The sequence below is a fragment of the Bombyx mori genome, chromosome 2 (genome assembly GCF_030269925.1).
Source record: "Bombyx mori chromosome 2, ASM3026992v2".
NCBI classification, from domain to species: domain Eukaryota; kingdom Metazoa; phylum Arthropoda; class Insecta; order Lepidoptera; family Bombycidae; genus Bombyx; species Bombyx mori.
The window spans coordinates 8,327,555-8,340,665 of NC_085108.1; the positions used below are offsets into that span (position 1 = coordinate 8,327,555).

At 44.2% G+C, this 13,111-nt stretch overlaps 1 protein-coding gene across 1 annotated transcript in view; it reads left to right on the forward strand.

Moving 5' to 3' along the window:
- The window catches only part of LOC101738867 (uncharacterized), a 35,072-nt gene that overhangs the window by 931 nt on the left and 21,030 nt on the right, over positions 1-13,111 (forward strand). The gene's annotated exons all lie outside the window — the stretch shown is intronic.

Genomic DNA, 13,111 nt, shown 5'->3' on the forward strand with positions numbered 1-13,111 from the left:
TCTTATACTGCAATACCTACAAAACGGGAATTAGTGTTATTAAGAATTCACACTCACTTCTAGGAATTTGTTAGCAACTTTACGTATGTCAATACCGCTACCTTTCCTGTTTACAAAATAGTCACTTACTGTTGGCTGGGTTGTCAGCTGGTTCAGCCAACACAAAAAGAAATCTGAACATTTAAAGACCATTTATTGACAGATACAGATAGGATTACGGTTCTGAAAGACTGCAACTCATTTCCATTAATAGAAGATGTGATTAGGAGAAAGTTATGCAAGACTGCTAGCTGAGTGTGTCCGACATAGATAATAATAAATTATACTTGAGCATCGACAGGCGAGTAGTGGTATCACGGGCGGCTTATTATAACTCGGCACTGGAACAGTAACAACGGTAGTAAGTTAGGTAGGTCTAGGTAGGAGTGTGTGAAGCGGGCGCGCGGGCTAGGTGTTGGACTAGCCTCCTGTCGCTGTTTCCTTTTTTTTTCCTACCTAAGCTGATAGCCTTGAGAGGCTATTTCAGCGTAACCTTAGCTAGTAAATGAGCTCACGGGGCTCAAACCGGAGTGATGCTAACACTGAACCTAGCAAGAGCAGTGCTTCGCAGAATCTATCACCGGATCGGAAACGCGACCCACTGAGAAGATCCGGCGAGAAACTCAGTGGGCTGTGTCTGTGGGTTAATTCGCTCGTCGAGCCCTTCGTCGCAAGCGACGGGTTCGACGGGGACGGTGACCGGTGCTTGTGGTACCTAAAAGCACCGTCAATGGATCCGAAGGATCCGTAATGATGGCATCCGATATCGCCGCTTGTAAACTGCACCAGCGCGCCTGTCGTGCTTTGATCCAATAAAGGTTATCCGCATCGTCGCGGCGTGTGTTGTCTCGCTGTCTCGCTGCTGACTTGTCTTCTCAGGAAAGGTCGTAGAGTCGTGTACGTGTTTCTCCTGTGCACGCGTCGTCAAGCTGCGCGGGTCTGGGCGGGCAGAGAGATTGCGGGCTTAGTTCTCTCTGTGGTGCACCGTATGGTCACGCTATCTTTATACGGTGCGTTATTGTGCTCATCTACACTGGGTTTCCAAAGTGCGTTTGGCGAGTACCGACGTGCACTGAAAGCTTCACCTTTCGCTATTTCTGCAACACTGCGATTTATTTTTCTTCAGGGCATTGTGGTACTAGGTCGTATCGTGTCTTGACCTATTCCATCGCGAGGCAGTTACCCCGGGCTGGACGAAGAAATAGTTGTTACAGGATGAATGCGAATGGCGGTTTTCACATCCACATGCCTGTGGACTCCGGAGAACAACTAACGTCGGATGGTACAGCTCGAAGCTAGTTATGTTTATTGAGTTAGGACAGCCTTTCCCAAAGTGGGCGATAGCACCCCCTTGTGGGCGCTGAAGGCCTAAAGAGGGGCGGTAAGAGACCCAGAAAAAAAGGGGTTGTGTAGAGCTTTGGGAGGCAATTTGTAATTTCATTTAGGAGGACTCTTAGACACCGACTGAGCTCTCGCTATAGTGGTTTTTAAGTAGGTGAAAAAATGGGGGCGCTAAAAAATAATTGATTCTCAAAGTGAGCAGTAGACAAAATAAGTTTGGGAGCCCCTGGGTTAGGAGGATATTGTGAATGAGACAGAAATCATGTGGTGCAGGCTGGGAACCAGGAGACGCGCATCACACGCATCCCGCAGCCCTTCCGACCGCCCAAACGACAGTAATCTTCGTCGGTAGACCACCGCCCACTTGTGTCCCGCAATATCCCGCCGGGTCTGGTCTAGCGTGGGTTGGAATAGAATAGAATAGAATAGAATCAACTTTATTTTTTATAATTAGCGTTACAATTCAATAGCCTGCCAAGTTCAGGCGATGTTATTTACCTATATGTCTAAACTAAGATCTAAGAGTAAAGTTAATAGGGCTCAGTTCATACATGAACTGGCTCACGCATAAGCTATATATTTTATTTACATCAATCTTAAAGCTAAAGGATAGGAATACGAGGAGGAACCGTTCGCTTGGAGAGCGGTTTGCCTCTTTCTTTTTTGTCAACATAATCGATTTCACCTGCGCGCAGGCTAGGCAACATAGGATTATGGTGGTTCAGTTTATCATATTTATTCCCAGGGAGTGTAAGTCCAGGGATTTGCTGATCTTTTAACTTGCGGAGCATATCTTCATGAAGGTCCCTGGCACGTATGTACCACGGATCCTCATCAAGCATTTCCCAGATTACTTCTGAACTCGTATTGCGAGGAAAGTTACCTGCTGTCTTCAATGCCATTCGATATTGCCTCTCTAATTCAGTTAGCTTAGACTTACATACCCTAGGGTATAGTTGTACAATGCCGTAATCAATGATTGGTAGAACAGTTGCTTTGATCACTTTAAGTTTTGTTTCAAGGGACACTTTACTATACCATCCTATGATAGGCGCTAGCATTCCACGCACTTGTTTTACTTTTTTCACTGTGTTTTTTACATGTTCCTTCATCACTAATCTTTGGTCGAGATGCACTCCAAGATATTTTATGTTACTTTTTATTGGTAATGCCTCATGTTGAAGTTGTATGGTGCGATTAAATTTGCGTTTATTTGTAAACATTATGCAATCCGTTTTGCTCACATTGCACTGCAGACCCCATTCCTTGTAGTAGTTTATAATCGTCTCAGCAGCCCATGCCGCTCTCCGCGATGCTGTATCTGGTTGGCTAGCCTCATTCAGGATGCATAGATCATCAGCATACTGTGAGAGTGTGATACCTGCGATGTGGGTCTTGGGGATATCACTCATGTATAAGTTGAAGAGGATCGGCCCCAAAATTGAGCCCTGTGGTACCCCGTGCGGAATCGGCTGCCTTTTTCCATACATTGTTCGGTACTTACCACGAGCCTCCCGATTTTTCAGGTAATTCTCTATTAGCTTAATTACATTATTTGCCATTCCAGCGTTAAACAGTTTCTTGCTTAGCCCTGCGTGATTTATGGAATCGAAAGCTTTACTGAGATCAGTAGAAATCATCGCTACACTGTTGCCCTCTGCCAAAGCGTCTGTAATAACCTTACCAGTTCGTAAAATTTGGGTACCAGTCCCTTTATTTTTTGTAAAACCGTGCTGGTATTCTGGGATAAGATGCAAACGGTTCACTTCTGAGAGAACTCTGGTATACATAACTCGTTCGCACAGCTTACCCATAATGTTAAGTAACATAATGGGACGATACGAGGCAGCTTCGGTATGTGGTTTGCCTGGTTTGTGTAAGAAGATACAGTCACCCAGCTTCCATCGGCTTGGATAATATCCTGTGCGTAGAGTGTAGTTTATTGTGTTTGTCAGTGCTGTATAATATGCTGGGCCAGCAAGTTTTATTGCGTCAGCCCTTAGTTGATCGGGGCCTGGCGCTTTCTTGTTCTTGAAGAGGCGAAGAGCTCGTATTACCTCGTCTACGTCGGTCTCGGCCAGCGGTTGGTATGGGGTAAAGGTCTCAGAATTTTTATGAGTGTCATCCACATTTGCTTCTTTTACTATTGCCGTGTCAACCAGAGTATTGATTGTTTCTTCTTCAGTTACAACTCCATGTAGATCAGGTAGACGCTGAGGCTTGATCTTCAGAGAGCGTTGAATAGTCCACATCTTAGCATTGTTGTTTTCAGGACTATCAATGACGTTGTTCCATTGGGTCTCTCGATATTCTTGCAGCGCTTGCTTCAGTATGGTCTTTGCAGCGTTGTATATCCGACGGAGAATATGTCCTCTTGGTGCATTTTTTGCTTTTAGTTTGCTTCGGTTGCGATGTTGTATCATGTATTGGATGTTTATTGGTAGTTCCTCTCGTCGTATTAACTCTCGTAGCGGCGCCATCTCATCTAATGCCGCAGTGAGTACATTTTCCAAGTTATCGACGCATGAATCTGCCTCAGCATCAGTGGTTGGCACAATTACTAGAAGATTTGCTTCGACTAGCTCTTGGAATTTGATGCGAGACTCCTTAGATTCAGTAATGCTGTTCATCTTTCGCCTCAGTAGCACATGTTCGTGCACCTCTATATCAACTTCCAATTGCCACGGATAGTGATCTGACGAGATAGAATCGAGTTGCTTCGTTCGATAAGTGTACTCCATGGCCTCTTGTGTCACCAGTGCGACATCGAGTATACCGTTTCCTTGATGGCAGGGTCGAGATGGTAAGCCAGTATGCACCAATTTTGCCTCTCTGTTGCCAATGGCCCGCTGCACCAGCGCACCTGCGGCTTGTGTTTGAGAGTGTCCAAGCTGTTGCATTCTCAAATTTAAATCTCCCACGTTAATCGATGTGGTGTTATCTTTTAACAGAGCTTCCCAGTCCGCCCGAATTTGATAGAAACGTAAGTGTGGATTATACAACCCTCGCACGATGATACCACCGTCAATTGTTTCTAGCCTGATAGCTACTCCCTCAATACGACGATCAACGTCATCCACGCCTGGAATCGCAGTCGTTAGATTCCAGCGAAGACCTTCCTTTATGTACATTGCAGTGACAAGGTGAGTTGCCCTAGTATCGTAAATTTTGTTAAAACCTGGAATGTTATATTTACACTTTGTAAAATCTACTTTACACTCGTTTACGATTATAATATCCGGCCGTTGTTTGACTGCCAGTTGCTTGAGCTCGATGTGTTTATTGCGAATTCCTTGAATGTTACAGTGTACGATTCTCACACACTGTTTTCTTCTTCTGAGCGTATTTGGAAATTTATCCATTGATAAGCTCAATTACAAAATCCAAAATTGTTTCTGCGGGATAGCCTTTTGCTTGCAAACTTTTCATCAACTCTTTTGCTTTGCTGAGTAAGTCAGGTAACGCCTTTGCCTTGGATTCATTCTCAGGGGGCTTGCGTGTGGTTTTAGGGCTACTTAAGGCACCTGCTGCTGCTGCATAGCTAGTTCTGTCGACCCGTGTGGCTGGGGCTGCTTTTATATTCGAAGCTTCTATCATACGTTTTGTGGGTAGTGTAAGTCCTTCATTATTTTTGACGAAAGCCTGTCGCCTGTTTTTCTGTTTTTTTATTTCTAACTGGAATAGCGGGCACTTTGCCTGTCTTGCTGTATGACCAATTTCGTGACAGTTGTAGCACACATGCCACACATCTCCATCTTCGCGTTGTTCAACAGAGTCTGGTTGCTCTGGACGCCGGCAATGAGATTGCACATGACCAAATTGCCAGCACCGCTTGCATTGTGTCACCGCGGTGTCTCGTACCTTGTATTTCTCGATTGTAGCACGCTGACTTAAGATAAACTTTATATCGCGGGCTACTCGCATGTCAGTTTCACCTGGGAAGATGAGAATCAACGCTGAATTTTTCATAATAATTACCCGTTCCATCTTGATTCCATATCTTGCAAGAATATCGGCTTTGATTTCTTCCTCTGTGTAACCTTCGGCGCGGACCCCTTTAGCTATTAGCTTCTTTGCCGGGCGATGATCGTCTTTGCATCCGTATGTGTAGTAATTATATTTGTCTGGGTTTTCATTTAGTCGCCTCTGTATGGCTTCATAAGCTTCCTTGTTTTTTGGAATAAATGTTATTTTCTTGCTCTTTGGATTAGCGCGTATTTCACAATTACTCACTCGAGCAATTTCATTCGCCGTCTTCCACTCGTTTTTATCCGTGATCCATGTGTCATATTCACATATAAATGGAGGATAACGCTTTGTTCTTGTATCCTTCGTTAAATTTTTATTTGATCCATTTGGAGCATTGCTTTGTCCCATGTTGTCAAAAGGGAGATACGCTGGTGAGACACCAATAGATGCCGCCCGTGTCTTATGAACACGTCGTCGCTTGGTGCCCCCACCCTCACTCAATACTGAGACGGTATCGTCAGATTCCCTATCTCGTTCTTCCTCATCAAAAGCAAGCGGTGAAAACATGTTACTTGTTAGTATGGCGGTCGGCTTCGGTTCTACTCGTGGTCGATGTTCTTGGTTTGGTTTTGGCTGCGGTCGAATTCCCGCGCTTTGTGAACCCCAGTTGGGAATTATGTTATCACGTGACGCTTGGTTCGCGTCCCGCGACGCCACGGTTTTAATGCCTCTAGATTTATTATATTTCATAATATTATCTTTTGCAGATTGCTCTTTCGTGTGACTTATTCTAGCAGCCGGCGTCCACGGTCCCTCGACTTGCTTTTTGGTCATAGGTTTGATGGTGTCGCATCTGAACTCAACGCGGCTCATCTTCTTGCAATATGTACATATTATTCTTTCGCGAATAATGAATTCGTTTTGTGCGATCACTTGAACGAACAACGGTCCTGAGCATTCACACAGCGGGCCTTTGCCTTGTTTGAGCTTGTTCGCATTTGCGAGGTAATGCACATACTTTGTATGGAGTTTAACGGAACCATCTGAGATCCTTTCTAGTTCACTGCGAATAAATATTTTAACAGTACTCACTTGTTCACACGCACACTTGTGATTCTTTGACATGGATTGATCGCCAATCCAGTCGTAAAAATTTGCTTTTTCCGAAACTATGCTACAGTAAAAACATTGCACTGTGTCTAATCCATTGCTGGAATTAATTGGAGCTATGTCAAACACAATCTTCTTAAACGGCGATTTATCGTCCGTTTTCCACTCACTATCTACGTCCATTCTTTCACTTATAACCTAAAATTGTCAATTTATAAGCATTCATTAGCGATAAAGATACTAAAAAGCGCTTGCGCTGCACGTCGGCCTGGAGCTACATCACGCAGCCTCGCTCGTGGCGGGGCGTCACTGGAGTAGCGGAGCTCGATGCGCGTACACGTCCGTTCTCCTCGAGCGCCAGCGCGCGAGACTCCGTGGGTTGGGTAGTACGGTCATCCGTGACTCAGTTGCTGTTGTGCAAGACGCGTGTAGAGCAGCCGACACACGGCATTTTTGCTAGAGTTTGTTGTGTTGGTAGTGTTGGTGCCCCGGACGTGTAAATATTTTAATACAAGTGCTTATTGCAAAATGTTATTTACAATATTAAAACTCGCGCTGTCGATACATCGCCCGATCGAGTGCTCACTGAAACATTTCTAACAATAAGCTGTAGAGGAGCTGATATCTCACTCCTCAGACACCAGCTACGGTCTGTACGGCACATGCTCTGAGGAATTGTTTGAAATGATCCCCTCATTTCCTTTTTATCACGCACCTTCCGCCATCGGAGTAGAGTTCATCCATATTATCTGGAACCGCTGCGTTCATCGACAGTGCGTTTCCAGAGATCTTTTTTGCCACGTACCATCCGGCTATGAAATGAGCTCCCCTCCACGGTGTTTTCCGAGCGCTATGACATGTCCTTCTTCAAACGAGGCTTGTGGAGAGTATTAACCGGTAGGCAGCGGCTTGGCTCTGCCCCTGGCGTTGCTGAAGTCCATGGGCGACGAGCTCACCATCAGGTGGGCCGTATGCTCGTCTGCCTACAAGTGTAATAAAAAAACATTCGAGTACAACAGACCGTCCGTGTATCGAGACGGTAACTCAGCATCGGTTCAATAACGATTCATTCAGTTAGTGCGGCGTCAACACAACCCGGCGGCCAAGTGAACGGGTGTACCGGATCACCACGAGCGCACACTTATCAGTGAAATGATCCAACATTATCTGAATTATTACCTATTGTTACTTATTTTCGTTGCTTTTGAGCCGTGAGTGCTCATATGCGAGTAGGCACTGACTTCCACAGAACTGGTCATGAGCCTTTCGCAAATACTTACTCGTATAGTGGCCACGACGAACCCCTTTATTTATATTTGACTAGCGGCCCGCTCCGGCTCCGCTCGGGTCTTTAACAAAAATTTCAACGATATTTGACTTTGACGTTGTTTTATTTTTTTAAATAAAATAACACTTATTGCGGCATAACTATAATAGTTAGAAATATGTTGTCCCGACACTTTTTGTAAATAATAATGTGTTTTACAAAGTCATAGTACATTATTTTATTCTATCATGAATAGTTTTCGCAGGGCACGCGATGTAAAGAATATTTTAGGTAATTTTTTACACCTTATATACCTAATATTAGTATAGATTACTATAGATAATGTTTTGTATACATATTGTATGATGCATAGCACAACTTGCAAACATTTATATCTAACAGTCGAGTTCGAAGCTGGTTCGTTGCTGGATCTAATCTTATAATAGTTCGTTAGTTAGTCTGTCGTGATGTAGCGGCGGCGGCGGCGCGGAGTCCGACGGAGGCTCGCGATGTGTCGCCCCGGATACCGAGGGACCGGTTCTCGCCGACCGACTGACCGACCTTAAGGAGTACGTTCTGATTGACTTTATTTACTTACCTTTTCGGTATAAACAAAACAATATAAGGACAATCAGCTGACTTGTAGCTGTTGGCACCGACATGAGCTTTTAGTGCTTATGAGTGACCGCGTGTAGGAGTCTGTTGGATACGACGGGTCAATGACCTCCGGTAACAGCTAAACGCCAGGTGTGTCCTCTGAACATCAACCAAATGCAATGATTAGCTTTGAGCTTTGTTACAATTGAGATGCGTGGAATGTGCACCCGGTTCTGTCCGGTCGTCCATCAGCCGGCACGTGCCTGACCTCGTTGAGGACTGGCCATCAGGAGATTTTTTATTTTTTTTATTGCTTAGATGGGTGGACGAGCTTACAGCCCACCTAGTGTTAAGTGGTTACTGGAGCCCATAGACATCTACAACGTAAATGCGCCACCCACCTTGAGATATGAGTTTTAAGGTCTCAAGTATACAACGGCTGCCCCGCCCTTCAAACAGAAACGCATTACTGCTTCACGGCTGAAATAGGCAGGGCGGTGGTACCTACTCGTGTGGACTCACAAGAGGTCCCACCATCAGAATACTGAAAGAGCGATACGCCAGTCGGCGGTCGAGTGTGGCGGAAATAAATATATTGCCAGTTTTGTAAGCCTGCACATTAGGGCGTATGTAACTGGCGATCGCATCCCCGCGTCAGCGTCAAACTATTATGTTGTATTACACACACTCAAACACACACTAACAAGCCCCTAACAGTCCTTTGGTTCTGCTGTAATCTAGTAGAAACAATTGTAAGCCCGTATATCGTCATTAAATTTGAAGGTAAAAGTGAAAACTGAGATAAGGACGGCGCTGCGGGTCATTGCACCTCGCGAGCACCCGACGCGACGCGACGCGATGTAGCCGTCAGGTGGGGATCTCTTGCCACCCGGGGGGTGCAAGCTTGCCAAGAACAAATGTCTCAATTGGGTTCACGGCATATTTAAGATCTGCCTTTCTATTTAAAGAGTAGCACTGCCGATATTCGAAAAGAGTTGACATTTGCGCGGCGATATTCGCGCGGTGCGGTCCGCGGGCCCCGGTAACCAGGGAGCCGCGAGTCCAGCTGCTCGGTCGCGATCGCCGACTTGTTTCCAACATCAGCTCGTAACAGTTTCCCACAAGTTATCATACAAGTTTCGACTGGAACTGTTCTTATAACGGTACGAAATCGTTGTCTCTATGATTATACGTATCTCTACTTATTTATAATTCGGTACATGAATACACAAATAGCAGTAGCTGTTTGTGCTATTTCACAACAGGGCGATGTTGTGTAAGCTGAAGGCTTAGCACTGAGCTTGTGACCGCCCTCCTGACGCTGGCGAGCACTTATCCAGGTCCTGTATTGTACAGATGTATGTGGGTGAGCGTGCGCGGGGGTGCTATACCAATGATGAGATATCGACTCCGGAAGAAATGCTAATATTTTAAAAAAATTATGAATAAAAGATACATTAAATCAAAAAAGAAAACATTACACACACTACCATGTATTTGACACACACACGAATGCATACTATTTATTGTCAACCTTTTGCTCTTGACGTCTGTGGTCAAATTGAGAATAGATTAAATAAAATGATCAACAACATTAAATAATTAGTAACCTCCTGTCCCTGGCTAGTATAAGTGTGGCCGGTGCGTCGGAGTGGGTGCTGACGTCACAAGTATGCAGGTCACGCGGCCCCACCTGCTACTGTTACGCGCCCTCATCGAGCCGGATGCACGTGCTCACCGACACTCATATTTGTAATGCTTACCGCGAATCAATCGCCACCAACTAAACTATGACATTTGAGAATTATCATTATCAAGTTTGTAGCTCTGTCGCCGCGGAGTCATGTACAGGCAGGATGTAGGCGATGATGACACGTGGAGCTCGTGATACTGATAGCGCTAAAGGAACATATGTTGCGAAGGGAAGACCTTCCACCGACCGAAAACAACCATCCGGCTTTGGAATGAGCTCCCCTCCACGGTGTTTTCCGAGCGCTATGACATGACCTTCTTCAAATGAGGCTTGCGGAGAGTACTTTATGGTAGGCAGCGGCCTGGCTCTGCCCCTGGCATTGCTGACGTCCATGAGCGACGGTGACCACTTACCATCAGGTGGGCCGTATGCTCGTCTGCCTACAAAGGCAATAAAAAAAAAAAAAAACCACGTCGGTGTACAGAGACGGTGATGGTCCGAATAATGTTGTTCTAAACTATCTCATTCCATGCCTTTCAAATGATCCCACCCTAGCCTGCTTTCTTCCAATCTATGAGAGATAGCTTCTGTATGCAATGCTTGTGTTCATCTGATATATGTTTTCTAAGATGGATCTATATAAAACACAAGTGAAGAATCAAATCAAATCAAACTTTATGAGCTAAAACACGGTTTACAGAGTTGTTGATAGTTATTTTATAGAACAGCGTGTTTCTACCAGGTTGGCATGCAAATATTATTCAAAATTATTTGCATTAAATGCAGAATACCTTAAAGAACTTAATAAATCTGCAGAGATCACTTTGCTGCAGCTCTTCATATCCTAAAACCCAGGCGAAGACACGTAGTTCACATTTAGACCGGTTTTAGCAAAGGCACAATAGTCACCGAGTGTAGTGACTCAAGCGTATAGTTGGTACGGCACACGGCTTCATAAACATTTTCTACTATGGAACCTGATTTTAGGATAAATACCAGAGTTACGTCGTACTGTGTGGCCCTAAACTTTTATTAAATACCTGTGATCACGTTCTGGGTCTGCGGAGGGACTTCGGTTCCCTCTGTATTCTGTACCGTATGTTCCATGGGGAGTGCTCTGAGGAATTGTTCGAGATGATACCGGCATCTCGTTTTTACCACCGCACCGCCCGCCACCGGAGTAGAGTTCATCCATACTACCTGGAGCCACTGCGGTCATCCACAGTGCGTTTCCAGAGATCTTTTTTGCCACGTACCATCCGGCTATGGAATGAGCTCCCCTCCACGGTGTTTCCCGAGCGCTATGACATGTCCTTCTTCAAACGAGGCTTGTGGAGAGTATTAAGCGGTAGGCAGCGGCTTGGCTCTGCCCCTGGCATTGCTGAAGTCCATGGGCGACGGTAACCACTCACCATCAGGTGGGCCGTATGCTCGTCTGCCTACAAGGGTAATAAAAAAATAAAAAAAAACGTATTGTCCGCCTTACATCTAACTGTAAACTATATATTCCATTTACATATTTTTCCGATAGAAATAATAACTGTTCCGATGTCATTGACCCCGCGACACCTTCGCCTCACCTTATATACATATTATAATGTATTTATGTGTCACAAGGATTTTGTAGAGAGAGAGAGAGAGAGAGAGAGAGAGAGCGAATGGAAAAACCAAATGAATACGTACTACATTATTCCCTTAATATTTTTTGCCAAGCACTGAGCTGTAGGCGGCGGCTTGGAGTACCCCTGGCGATGCAGGTGTCCACACGAGCGACGCGACGTCAGCATGACGTCAGCAATGCAACGAATGATCGTTTCTGTTTCAATGTATCCCAGCAACGACACGAAGAGGTCGCACGCTAACACTGCTCATCTATACTCTGTACTATGTTATGCCTTTCAACGAGCAATTCTTGTATATAACGGCTCCAACGATTTTCATAAAATTTAGTATACAGGGGATTTCGGGGGCGATAAATCGATGTAGCTACGATTTATTTTCAGAAAATGTTGTTTTATTCGTTTTTTCAATAATCAACTTTATCGATAATCAACTTTATGACTCTTCCCGACATCTATTGGCGAATAATAATACTATTTTTCTTAATTGAGGGCAACTAGCCGCTTTAAAGACAAAACAAGATGGCGTTATCAAAAAAAAAAAAAAAACTAACACAGCTCGGTCATCGTCTAGTACTAATAATATTATAAAGCTAAAGAGTTGGTTTGTTTGAACGCGCTAATCTCAGTAGCTACTGGTCCGATTCGAAAATTTCTTTCAGTGTTAGATAGCTCATTTATTGAGGAAGGTTTGTTTAATATGTTCCAATAAAGTATGTTTCAAAATAGGGGCTTAAATAGCTCCTTAATATTCTATAATTCAAAAATATTTTCACTCTCTACGTAAATGAAGTGGGGGTAAAATTTAGCGTTACGCCAAAGTAACTATTCCACGCGGACGAAGTCGCGGGCAAAAGCTAGTCTCTAATAATTCATTAAAAACAATATTATAACGACGTCGCTCTTTGGTTTGGGTTCTGCGTTTAGGGATCCAGCTTATAGTTTATTGACTTCATATTCATTAAAAACAGGACAAACAGTGGATGTAAGCGGTGCGCGGTGCTCAGAACTTCAGGAGTGCTTTCAAGCCTCCGTTATGGGCTTGTTATTTTATTTTATATACAAGATTCTGTATACAAGTGAAAAGAAAAAAAAAACTGTTAGCTGATGTTACTATCCTCATTTTCGAAATAGATAAATGTATAATTTTAGAAATTTAAGATGATTTGTAGTAATTAACAAATGTAGAGCCATTTATTTCACTACATATAAGGTAAGGATAGCTCAGGGATCTCTTTGGGTTAAACATTTTGATGGAGTGATCATTTACATGGGTTCTTGCGGAGGCTTCGATCGGCGCCGCGGCGGCTTACGTAATTAGAAATATTAGGTATGTGGAAACTGCTTAGTCATTTCCACTACTTCTACTGTATTTTGGTTGTGAGATGGAGCTGCAGATATTGATAGTCTGTTTGTGTTGTGAAAATGAGCTACTCCAGACCTTTAAGTACCGAAATTCGGTTCAACAACTTAAAA